The sequence below is a fragment of the Artemia franciscana genome, unplaced genomic scaffold (genome assembly GCF_032884065.1).
Source record: "Artemia franciscana unplaced genomic scaffold, ASM3288406v1 PGA_scaffold_32, whole genome shotgun sequence".
Classification (NCBI taxonomy): Eukaryota; Metazoa; Arthropoda; class Branchiopoda; order Anostraca; family Artemiidae; genus Artemia; species Artemia franciscana.
The window spans coordinates 2,971,795-2,983,029 of NW_027062665.1; the positions used below are offsets into that span (position 1 = coordinate 2,971,795).

General features: G+C 37.1%; 1 protein-coding gene across 1 annotated transcript in view; it reads left to right on the plus strand.

The window, feature by feature from the left end:
* Positions 1 to 2,670: 2,670 nt before the first annotated feature.
* The window catches only part of LOC136041651 (zinc finger protein 664-like), an 87,817-nt gene continuing 79,252 nt past the window's right edge, over positions 2,671 to 11,235 (plus strand). The window contains exon 1 of the mRNA XM_065726358.1: positions 2,671 to 2,839. The gene's annotated coding sequence lies outside the window, so the exon portion shown is untranslated. The remainder of the gene's footprint in view (positions 2,840 to 11,235) is intronic.

The following is an 11,235-nucleotide window of genomic DNA, read 5'->3' on the forward strand; positions in this document are numbered from 1 at the left end:
TTAAACATCGGATTATTTGAGCTGAATTGTTACCCTTTTTTATGTTTATGAAGAAAAATTTTGATGAGGTGCCAAGCTACGTATGTAAGGGTAGCAGGCCCGTCGAAACGACAAAACGAAAAAAATCAAAATCGTTTTTACTCTGCATTTAGTCATTCTGTTTGCGTTTTTTCCTTCATTTGTTTACAGAGTGTTTTCACTCCCTTGGTGAGTTTTAGGAGAACAGTTATTTTTATCCGATTCTATTGCATTCAAACCCTTTTTTGAGGTTAAGACATGATTCAAATTTATTTCAATCAGACCAAATGTGAACATACAACTGATCATCTTGTTATGACACTTGGTATTAACAAAGTGACATATAGCAATCGCCAATTCTATCGGTCTGTCTGTCTGTCGGTCCCGGTTTTGCTACTTTAGGCATTTCCAGGTAAGCTAGGACGATGAAATTTGGCAGGCGTATCAGGGACAGGACCAGCTTAATTTAGAAATAGTTGTTTTTCCAATTTGACGATCTGGGGGGGGTGGGGGCCAATTAATCCGGAAAAAATAGAAAAAATGAAGTATTTTTAACTTATGAATGGGTGATGGGATCTTAATGAAATTTGATGTTTGGAATGATATTATGTCTCAGAGCTCTTATTTCAAATCCCGACCGGATCTGATGACATTGGGGGGGGGGGGAACCTAAGATCTTGGAAAACACTTAGAGTGGAGGGATCGGGATGAAACTTGGTGGGAAAAACAAGCACAAGTCCTAGATACATGATTGACATAACCGGAACGGATCTGTTCTCTTTGGGGTAGTTGGGGGGGGGGGGGGTTAATTCTGAAAAATTAGAAAAAATGAGGTATTTTTAACTTACGAACGGGTGATCGGATCTCAATGAAATTTGATGTTTAGAAGAATATCGTGTCTTAGAGCTGTTATTTTAAATTCCGACCGGATCTGGTGACATTGGGGGGGGGGAGTTGGGAGGGGGAATCCTAAAACTTGGAAAACACTTAGAGTGGAGGGATCGGGATGAAACTTGGTGGGAAAAATAAACATAATTGCTAGATACAGGATTGACATAAACGGAACGGATCCGCTCTCTTTGGGATAGTTGGGGGGGGGGGGGGGTATTTCTGAAAAATTAGAAAAAATGAGGTATTTTTAACTTACGAACAGGTAATCGGATCTCAATGAAATTTGATATTTAGAAGTATATCGTGGCTCTGAGGTCTTATTTTAAACCCGACCAGATCTGGTGACATTCGGGGGGAGGGAGTTGGAAGGGTGAAACCTAAAACTTGAAAAACACTTAGAGTAGAGGGATCGGGATGAAACTTGGTGGAAAAAATAATCACGAGTCCTAGATACATGATTGACATAACCGGAACGGATCCGCTCTCTTTGGGGTAGTTGGGGGAGGGGTTAATTCTGAAAAATAAGAAAAAAGACATATTTTTAACTTACAAAGGAGTGATCGGATCTTCATGAAACTTCATATTTAGAAGGACCTCGTAACTCAGATCTCTTATTTTAAATCTCAACCAGATCAAGTGTATTGGGGGGGGCAGTTGGGGGGGGGGCGGAAATCTTAGAAAATACTTAAAGCGGTGAGATCAGGATGAAACTGGATGGGAAGAATAAAAACCTGTCAAAGATACGTGATTCACATAACCGGACCGGATCTGCTCTCTTTGGTGGAATCGGACGGGGGGGTAGTTTTGAAAATTGAAGTATTTGTAACTTACGAAAGGGTGACCAGATCTTAATGAAATTTGATATTTAGAAGGATTTTGTGCTTTGAAGTTCTTATTTTAAATTCCGACCAGATCCTATGACGTTGGGGGGAATTGGAGGGGGAAACTGGAATTTTTGGAAAACGTGAAAATTGGGGTATTTTTATCTTACGAAATTTTGATCGGATCTTAATTAAATTTGATTTTTAGAAAGAATTTATGTCTCAGAGCTCTTATTTCAAATCCTGACCAGATTGTTTGACATTGGGGGGAGTTGGAGGGGGAAATATTGGAAAAACACTTGGAGTGTAGGAATCGGGATGAAGCTTGGTGGATAGAATAAATAAATGTCCTTGATATGTGATTGACATAATCGTACTGGATTCACTCTCTTTGGGTGAGTTGGGGGGAGGGGTTTAGTGATTTGGGGAGTTTGGTGCTTCTGGACGTGCTAAGACGATGAAAATTGATTGGCGTGTCAGGGAGCTACACAATTTGACTTGATAAAGTCGTTTTCCCAGATTCGACCATCTGGAGGCTAAAGGGAGAGAAACAATTAGAAAAAATTAGGTATTTATAACTTACGAGTGGGTAATCGGATCTTAATGAATTTCTATTTTTAGACGGACATCGTGACTCGGAGCTCTTATTTTAAATCCTGACCGGCATTAAGCCTCTTATTTTCCTTTTTAAATCAATCTATTGATTCATAGAATTTTGTTAGAGCTCATACCATATGATCTCTTGGCTCTTAGCTCTTCTCGCCTCGTCACAAGTGCCATATGAGCTCTCAGCTCTTGTTTTAAAAATGTGGGGAAAAGAACAAAAAGTGTAGCACAATTCGATCCAGAAAAAGCACACATTTGGGCTCTAAAAAGTCATAATACTCTCCTCATCTGGCAACGCTAGCCCTAATTTTCAAAATTAGGTGAAGCACACCTCAATTACTTGCACTTCCCACAAACCAAACAGAAGAGAGGATGAAAAAGAAGGATTGCTAGAGCCATCTTGAAGTCAAAGGGGTGAAAGGACTGTATGCAGTCTGTATAACCTCATACAAATCCTGGGATTGGCAAATGAAATTTAAGCAAAAAGTAACTTTCAAAAGAAGGTAAATGGCAATTTTTCGATTTCCTTGTATCTTATTAAATCTGCAGAATTATTGGCATGTTGTCAATTGCTGAAATTACCCTAATTGAACAAGAAAACTTTTCTATATTCATAGTAGCCTAGGCCTAGCCTACATTCAAGTGATTAAGATTAACCTGAGTTAATGAAACTATGCTGTAGAGCAGCATAGTTTCCATACTAGGCCTATAGCACATAGAAATGCTAATTTGGTAAAATTCTAGTCCATTGACTTCTTGCTGTCTTGGAAAGTTAATGGGCTAGAGAATTGAAACTTTCAGGGATGTGTCTACAGGCTAAAGTATATCCTGGGAAGTTATTTTGAGATCCCTAACTATACCCTTCCCTCCTCCATATAATGCAGTTTGTTGTGCATTATAGCTTATATTTTGGTCAAATTTGATCCTATATTACTATTGAAAGTGTAAATCCTTGCTTACCTTAGAAAAATTCAACTTTTCACTGTTTTTTAAGCTACCATATTCTATAATTAGTTCACTGGCATTGGAAAACAATTATTACCTTTTATGATATAGTTCAAAATGGAATGTAGGCATTTAAATGCACCCCTGTTTGAAATGTCTTATCTTTAAATGGCTTTTCACAGGGGTAATACAGATAAGACTTTGAAATTTAAGGGGCTTCTCACTCAAAATTATGATTTGTTGCTACAATTGGGTAAGGTTTATGTTATATGTGTGTCAATGACATTTATTTTGTAAATCATAACAGCATAGAGAAAGTCAATTTCTTCAAGAAGGCCCAATAATGATTCTTAGAAACCTGAAGAGAGGCAAAACCGAAATTTAGTGGGAAAAATAAGCACAAATCCTAAATACATGATTGACATAACCGTAAGGGATACACTCTCTTTGCGGGAGCTTGGGGGGAGGGTTAATTTGAAAAAAAATAGAAAGATGTATTTGTAACTTACAAATGGGTGATTAGATCTTAATGAAGTTTCATATTTAGAAGGATCTTGTGCTTCAGAGCTATTATTTTAAATCCCAACCAGATCCAGTGACATTGAGGGGAATTGGATGGGGAAACCAGAAATCTTGGAAGACGTGAAAATTGAGGTATCTTTATCTTGCAAATGGGTGGTCAGATCTTAATGAAACTTGATATATAGAAAGATCTTATGTTGGAGATGCTTAATATAGATGCTTATACAGAAATTACTCTGTATATGAAAGGGGTTGTTCCTCCTCAACACCCCGCTTTTTATGCTAAAGTTTGACACTTTCTGTTAACTTTACTTTTTAAAACAGTAAAAAACTTTAGCTTAAAAAGCCGGGTGTTGAGGAGGAAAATGCCCTTTCATATATGGAGTAATTTCTGTTCATTTTAAGTTTTAATGTTGCTCCTTACTTTCAGTTAAAAACACTTGTTTTTTTTTATTTAATTTATACCATAGTTTTATAAATATATATTTAAATTATCAAAATAAACCAGAAAAAGCCCTTAATAAACATTAGTTACAACACAACTATCTAGAAAAGAAGTTTTACAAAGGAAAGTAAAGAACCATATTAAACTTAAGACAAGCTTCAACACATTCCTATAATATTTAAAGCTCAATATTTTGTGGGAAACCAGGAAAGGAAGATATATAGTTAATGAAAAAAATCAAATAGTTGAGAAAATGAGAATTTTGTCAGCCAGTAGCAAAATATGAAGATGAAAATCAAGCAAATATTTTGACAAGGACCTCTGAATAATGGAAGTGTTTTCAAACAAAATGAAGTGGTGAGGGTTACTGTACACGTGTTGGGCCAAGGCAGAATCAAAATTCTTGGGCCTTTGCTGCAAACTATGACTTTGTTCATTGAACATTTGTGTTTCAACAATCCCTTTTCCCAAGTGTTGGCGTTTTACCAATATAGAAGATTTAGAAATGTTACACAGTCCTTAAAATTTGAAAACTGGTATTTTTCACATTTCTAAATCTCTTTCATAGGGAAATCCAGGAAATTTCCAAGGGGGAAGTGGTATTAAAGATTTTTTTGAGGAATTTTTATAAAACAAAAACTATGAAACGCATGAAAGACTTGTTTATATTCGTTTTGTTATGTTTTTACAAGTCAGAGAAAGGTTTCAGACCATACATACCCTTTAGCCCTCCTGGATACGGCTTGTTTTTTCCTAGCCTATTTGAATTTAATGGGAAAAGATTGTATTAATTTTCTCACAACCTCCCACATATTTACATTCTCATTAAAACAAACAGTCTTCTCAATATTTGAAGTCCACATTAATTACTCTTTTAAATACTGGATGACATGTGGAAAAGTAATTACGAGTGACATAACAATTCCCCCAGAAGCCAGAACAGCTTTCCGGGATCTGAAAGGAGCTTTTGATGAAGTTATAAGGTATTTTAGCATTCTTATTTTTAATATATTTATGAGAAATTTTTGAAAAATTTAACGTTACTTCTTTGTTTTCACTTGAATAATCCGTTTTTATGGCACTTGATATTAACCAAGTGACATACAGCGATTGCAAATTCTGTTGTTCTGTCGATTGCACTCAATAATGATTCTTAAAAACCTGAAGAGAGGCGAAACAGAAATCTGAGACCAGTGGTGTCAATTATGGGAGGGACAAGGGAACCGCCCCATACTCCCCCTCTAGATTTTTTTTTATATTTTCATTGAAAATGCCTTTATTTGTGTTTTCTTTGAAAAAGAACAACAAATCCCCCCCCCCCCGCTATATTTTCAAAACCCATTTTACACCTCCTAAACTGTGTTATGTGACACTGTCTTAGATGGGATCTCTCAACTCAACAAACACAAAGAAGACTTATGAACAACTTACGTGTATGCAGTCTTTAACAATATTTCTGTCATTATAAATTTTCCAATTTAAAGTAGATTTTTTAATTCTGTGGTGTTTCCTTGAAGGTACCAAGTTGAATATGAACAGTTCACTAAAAATAAATATTTTAGGGAATCTATTCAACAATGCTGATGAATGGTAATGTTTTTCACTGTGCCCTAAAGGATTATATTACTGTTTAAAAAATCTTAAAGTAGCTTTTATCATTTTATAGAATTTGCTTCTAGAGAGTTGGATTGCAATACTGATACAACCTCTTCAATAGGAAATACTATTAAATTCTGAAAACTTCTTTAAACACTTTGGATAAAAGAGTAATTGAAGGCAAATTTATTCCTTTTCAGAAGTAGGTCCCAGGAGTGTTGTTCTCATTTATTAAAAGTGCACTGTCAATTAATTTTTCAGAATGATTTTAGACGAATATTGGTACATTTTAGTAGATCAGGGGCATTGCTATAGCATTGCATCAGTAAAGACCATATGGCTTTTTTTTATTATTACCGTAATTTTTTTCCCCAGAGGCACTTCATATGGAAGGGGCTGTCATATAAACTTCAAAGGGGGCTCCTTCAATTAGAAATTGAGAGTTCTAGTGCCCTTTTTTAAGTGTGAAAAGTGACCACAGGGCAACTAGCATCCCCCCCCTCCTGCGCCCTTTTCCCAAATACATCTGATGAAAATTTGAGGTAGCCATTTTGTTAAAAATATTTCAAGATCTTATAAAAAAAGCTCCAGGGTCAACATAACCCCCCAGGGCCTGGGGGCAAGTGTTATAAGTTATGCCCTTGGGGTAAATATAGTTCCTATTGAATGGATGCTCATATAAACTTCAGGGAAGGCTCATTTGATCAGAAATCAAAAGTTCTAGTTCACCTTTTCAGAGTCAAAAGTGATCAAAGTGAAACTGGCCCCTCCCCTCTCTTAACCTTTTTTCCCCAAGTACATTCAATAAAAATTTAGATAGCCAGTTTTTAAAATGGTTCAAAGATAATATAACAAAACTTCAGTTTCGACACAACCCCCCAGGGCCCAGGGGCAAGCGTTGTAAGTTATTCCCTGGGGGCAAATATGGTTCTTATGGAAGGGATGCTTGTATAAACTTCACAGAGGGCTGATTGTATTGGAAATTGTAAGTTCTAGTTTATTTTTAATTATAGTTCAAAGGTCAGGTAACAAAACTTCAGTATCAACACCACAAACCTTCAAAGCCCAGGGGCAAGTGTTGTAAGTTATACCCTGGGATCATGTAAGGTTCTTATAGAAGGGATACTTGTATAAATTTCAGAGAGGGCTCATTTGATTTAGAACTAAAATAACTAGTTCACTTTTTAAGAGTCAAAATTGATCTGAGGGCATCTAGCCCCTCCCCACTACGTTTTTTTCTCAAATGTATCATATAAAAATTTTGAGATAGACATTTTGTTAAAAATGGTTCTAATGTCAAATAAGAAAAACACCAAAGTCGTCAAAGCTCCCCAGGACCTGAAGGCAGGTGATGTAATTTATACCCTGGGGGTATATAGGGTTCTTATAGAAAGGATGTTCGTCTGAACTTCGAAGAGGGCTGATTTGATTGGAAATTGAAAGTTTTAGTTCACTTTAAAGAGTCAAAAGTGATCAGAGGGCAGCTAGTCTGCCCCCACGCCCTTTTTTCCCCAAATGTATCAGAATTTTTTTTATATAGCCATTTTGTTAAAAATTGTTAGATTAAATAGCGAAATTTCCAGTGATGATACAACCCCCCCTGGGCCCAGTGGCTGGCGTTTTAAGTTATGTCCTGGGGGTATATATGGTTTTGTGGAAGGAATGCTTGTATAAACTTCAGAGAGGGCTTATTTGTTTGTAAAGTGAATGTTTTAGTTCACTTTTTAAGGGTGAAAAGAATGGATGGCAACTAGTCCTCTCTCCCTCTATGCCTTTTTTCCCAAATGCATCAGATAAAAATTTTGAGATAGCTATTTCACTTAAAATAGTTAAAAGGTTAGATAACAAAAACTATGGTGTCAACACAACATCCCAGGGCCCAAGGCTGGGCGTTGTTAGTTATGCACTAGGGGCATACATGGTTCTCATGGAAGGAATGGTCATATAAACTTCTGAGAGGGTTCATTTGTTAGGAGAGTGAAGGTTCTAGTTCACTTTTTAAGAGTCAAAAGAGGTCAGAGGGTAACTAGCCCCCCTCGTCCTTTCCCCTAAATGCATCAGGTCAACATTTTGATATGGCTATTTTGTTAAAAATAGATAAAAAGTCAGATAACATAAACTGTGGTAACAACACAACCCCCAAGGGCACAGGGGTAGTTATTGTAAGCTATGCCCTGGGGTATATATGGTTCTTTTGGAAGGATTGCTTGCATTAACTTCAGTGAAGGCTAATCTGATTGGAAATTGAAAGTTATATTTTATCTTTTAAGAATCAAAAGGGATTCAAGGGCTACTAGCCTCCACACGCCCTACCCCCCAAACCCTCCCGATAAAAATTTGGGTATCCATTTTTTAGAATTAGTTCTAACATCAGTATTTGTGTATTATTCAGAACACACTCAATAAGTGAAGTTAGGTTTTTTCATGAAACAAACTACAATGCAGGTACATTTTAATTAAATATTTTATATATAGAGGTGGTTAGGTTAGGCTAAGTCGGGTATTTGATATAATGCACCCCCCCCCTAATGTGCAAATATGTAGCCCAAGCTTTTGCCAAAGCTAATGAAATAAAACAAAATATAATGAAAATATAATACTTTATTAGGAAGATTTAAAATTACCTTATACATGGCATTCAACTGTCAGCAAACCACATATTTACACTCAAATTGACTTTTTTTAAACATGGCCTATTGTTACACTTCCACAAATGTTCCTTCTTGTATGAGTATAAAGTCGTGTCCGTTGACGCACTGTTTTGTTGTTGGCAACAACCCCTTATCCTGGAAAAATATAATTGCCTCTTTTCCAGTCTCTGGCAAATCCCAAATCTTCATTTCAAAATCCATGTTCAAACACTATCTTCTATCACTATGCGTAGCAAACTAAATTGAGTTTCGTCTTGGTGACTATGAAACCGGATTTTTTTCGGCAAAATTCTCGAGTGTGTTTTGAATAATGAACAAGTACCAAATATTTAATTAAAATGTACCTGCAGCGTAGTTTGTTTCACAAAAGAACCTAACTTCACTTATTGAGTGTGTTCTAAATAATACACAAGTACCCAAACATCTGATAACAAAAACTTTGGTGTCAACACTACCCCCACAGGGGCAGGGGGCAGGCGTTGCAAGTTATGCCATGGGGGCAGATAAAGTTCTAATGGAAGGGATGATCATATAAACTTCAGAGAGGATTCGTTTTATTGGAAATTCAAAGTTCTAGTTTACCTTTTAAGAGTTAAAAGAGATGGGAAGACAACTAGTCCCCTCTCCACTACCTTTTTTCCGCAAAATCATACGATAATAAGTTTCGCTAGAAAACAAAATAGATAGCTATTTTGTTAAAAATAGTTCAAAGGTCAGATAAGAAAAAAAAACTCCTGAGTCACACAACCCACAAGGGCCCAGACGTTGTTATGTTCTGGGGGCATATATGGCTCTTATGGAAGGGATGCTCATATAAACCTCAGAGAAGCCTCATTTGATTGGAAATTGAAAGTTATAATTCACTTTTTAAGAGTCAAAAGAGATTGGAGGGCAACTAGCCTCCCTCCATGCCTTATTTTGCTCAAACCCATCCGATAAGAACTTTGAGATAGCCAGTTTTTATAAAAATTTCAAAGATCATATAACCGAAACTCCGGGGTCGACAGAACCCCCAGGGCTTGGAGGCAGGCGTTGTAGGTAATGCCCTTGGGACATATATGGTTGTTGTGGAAGGGATGTTCGTATAAACTTCAGAAAGGTTCACTTTATTGGAAATCGAAAGCTCTAGTTCAGTTTTTAAGAGTCAATGGAGATCGGAGGGATCTCCATGGGAGATCTCTATGCCCTTTTTCCCCCAAATGCATTTGATAAAAAATTTGTTAAAAATTGTTCAAAGGTCAAATAAAGAAAAACTCCAGTGTCGACACAAGCCCCCAGGGCCCGGCGGAGGTGTTGTTAAGCGATGGGGATGTATATGGTTTTTATGGAAGCGTTGCTTCAAAAAAATTCAGAGAGGGCTCATTTGAATGGAAATTGAAAATTTTAGTTCACTTTTTAATAGCCAAAAGAGATCAAAAGGCAACTGGTAGTCCCACGTCCTTGTCCCTCAAAGCCATCAGATACAAATTTTGAGATAGCCATTTTTTTTAAATAGTTCAAAGGTCATATAACAAAAATCCCTTTGTCAACACAATCCCCCAGTGCCAGGGGGGAAGGCATTGTAAGTTATGTCCATGGGGCATATATGGTTCTTATGAAAAGGATGCTCATATAAGCTTCAGAGAGGACTCATTTGATTGGAAACTGAAAGTTCTAGTTCACTTTAAGAGTCAAAAGAGATCAGATGGCAAATAACCCCTCCACGCCTTTTTCCCCCAAAACCCATCCGATAAACATTTTGAGATAGCCATTTTGTAAAAAATTGTTCAAATAAGAAAAACTCGGATATCTACGCAACCCCCCAGGGCCGGGGGCAGGCGTTGTAAGTAATGCTCTGGGGGTGTATATGGTTCTTATGGTAGGGACGTTCGTAGTAACTTGGGAGAGGACTCATTTGATTGGAAATTGAAACTCCTTGTTCAATTTAAAGAGTCGAAAGAGATCCGAGGGTAAGAAGCCCCCTAGTCCTTCCCCCCAAACCCATCCGATACAAATATTGAGATAGACATTTCTTAAAAATAGTTCAAACATCAAATAACGAACACTCCTGGGTCGAACAAAAACCCCCAGAGGCCAGGGGCAAGTGTTTTAAGTTATGCTCCGGAAGGCTATAGGGTTTTTATTTAAGAAGGTGGTCCTATAAAATTCGAAGGTGGCTAATTAGATTGGAAGTTGATAGTTCTAGTTCGCTTTTTAAGAGTCAAAAGAGATCCGAGTGCAAATAGCCTCACAGCCTCCCCTTAGCCCATTTTCCCCAGATCCATCCGATTCAAATTTTGAGATAGCCATTTTGTTAAAATAGTTCAAAATATCAGATAACAAAAACTCCTGGGTCGACACAACCCCCTAGAGCCCGGGAGAAAGTGTTTTAAGTTATGCCCGAGAGGCATATAAGGTTCTTATGTAAGGGATAATTATATAAACTTTGAAGGTGGCTCGCTTGATTGGAAATGGAAAGTTCTAGTTACTTTTTATGAGTCAAAAGTTAACAGAGAGCATCTACCTCTCTGACACAAGCACCTCTCTTCCCCAAATGTATCAAATGAAAATTTTGAGATAGCAATTTCGTTTGAAATAGCCGAACAATAAGATAATAAAAACTTCGTTGTCAACATACCCCCCCCCGTCCAGAGCTGGGGAAGGGCTGTAACTTATGCCGTGGGGGCATATAAGGTTTCAATGGAAGAGGTGGTCAAATAAACTTTCGAGGTGACTCAAATGATTGAAAATTGAAACTTCT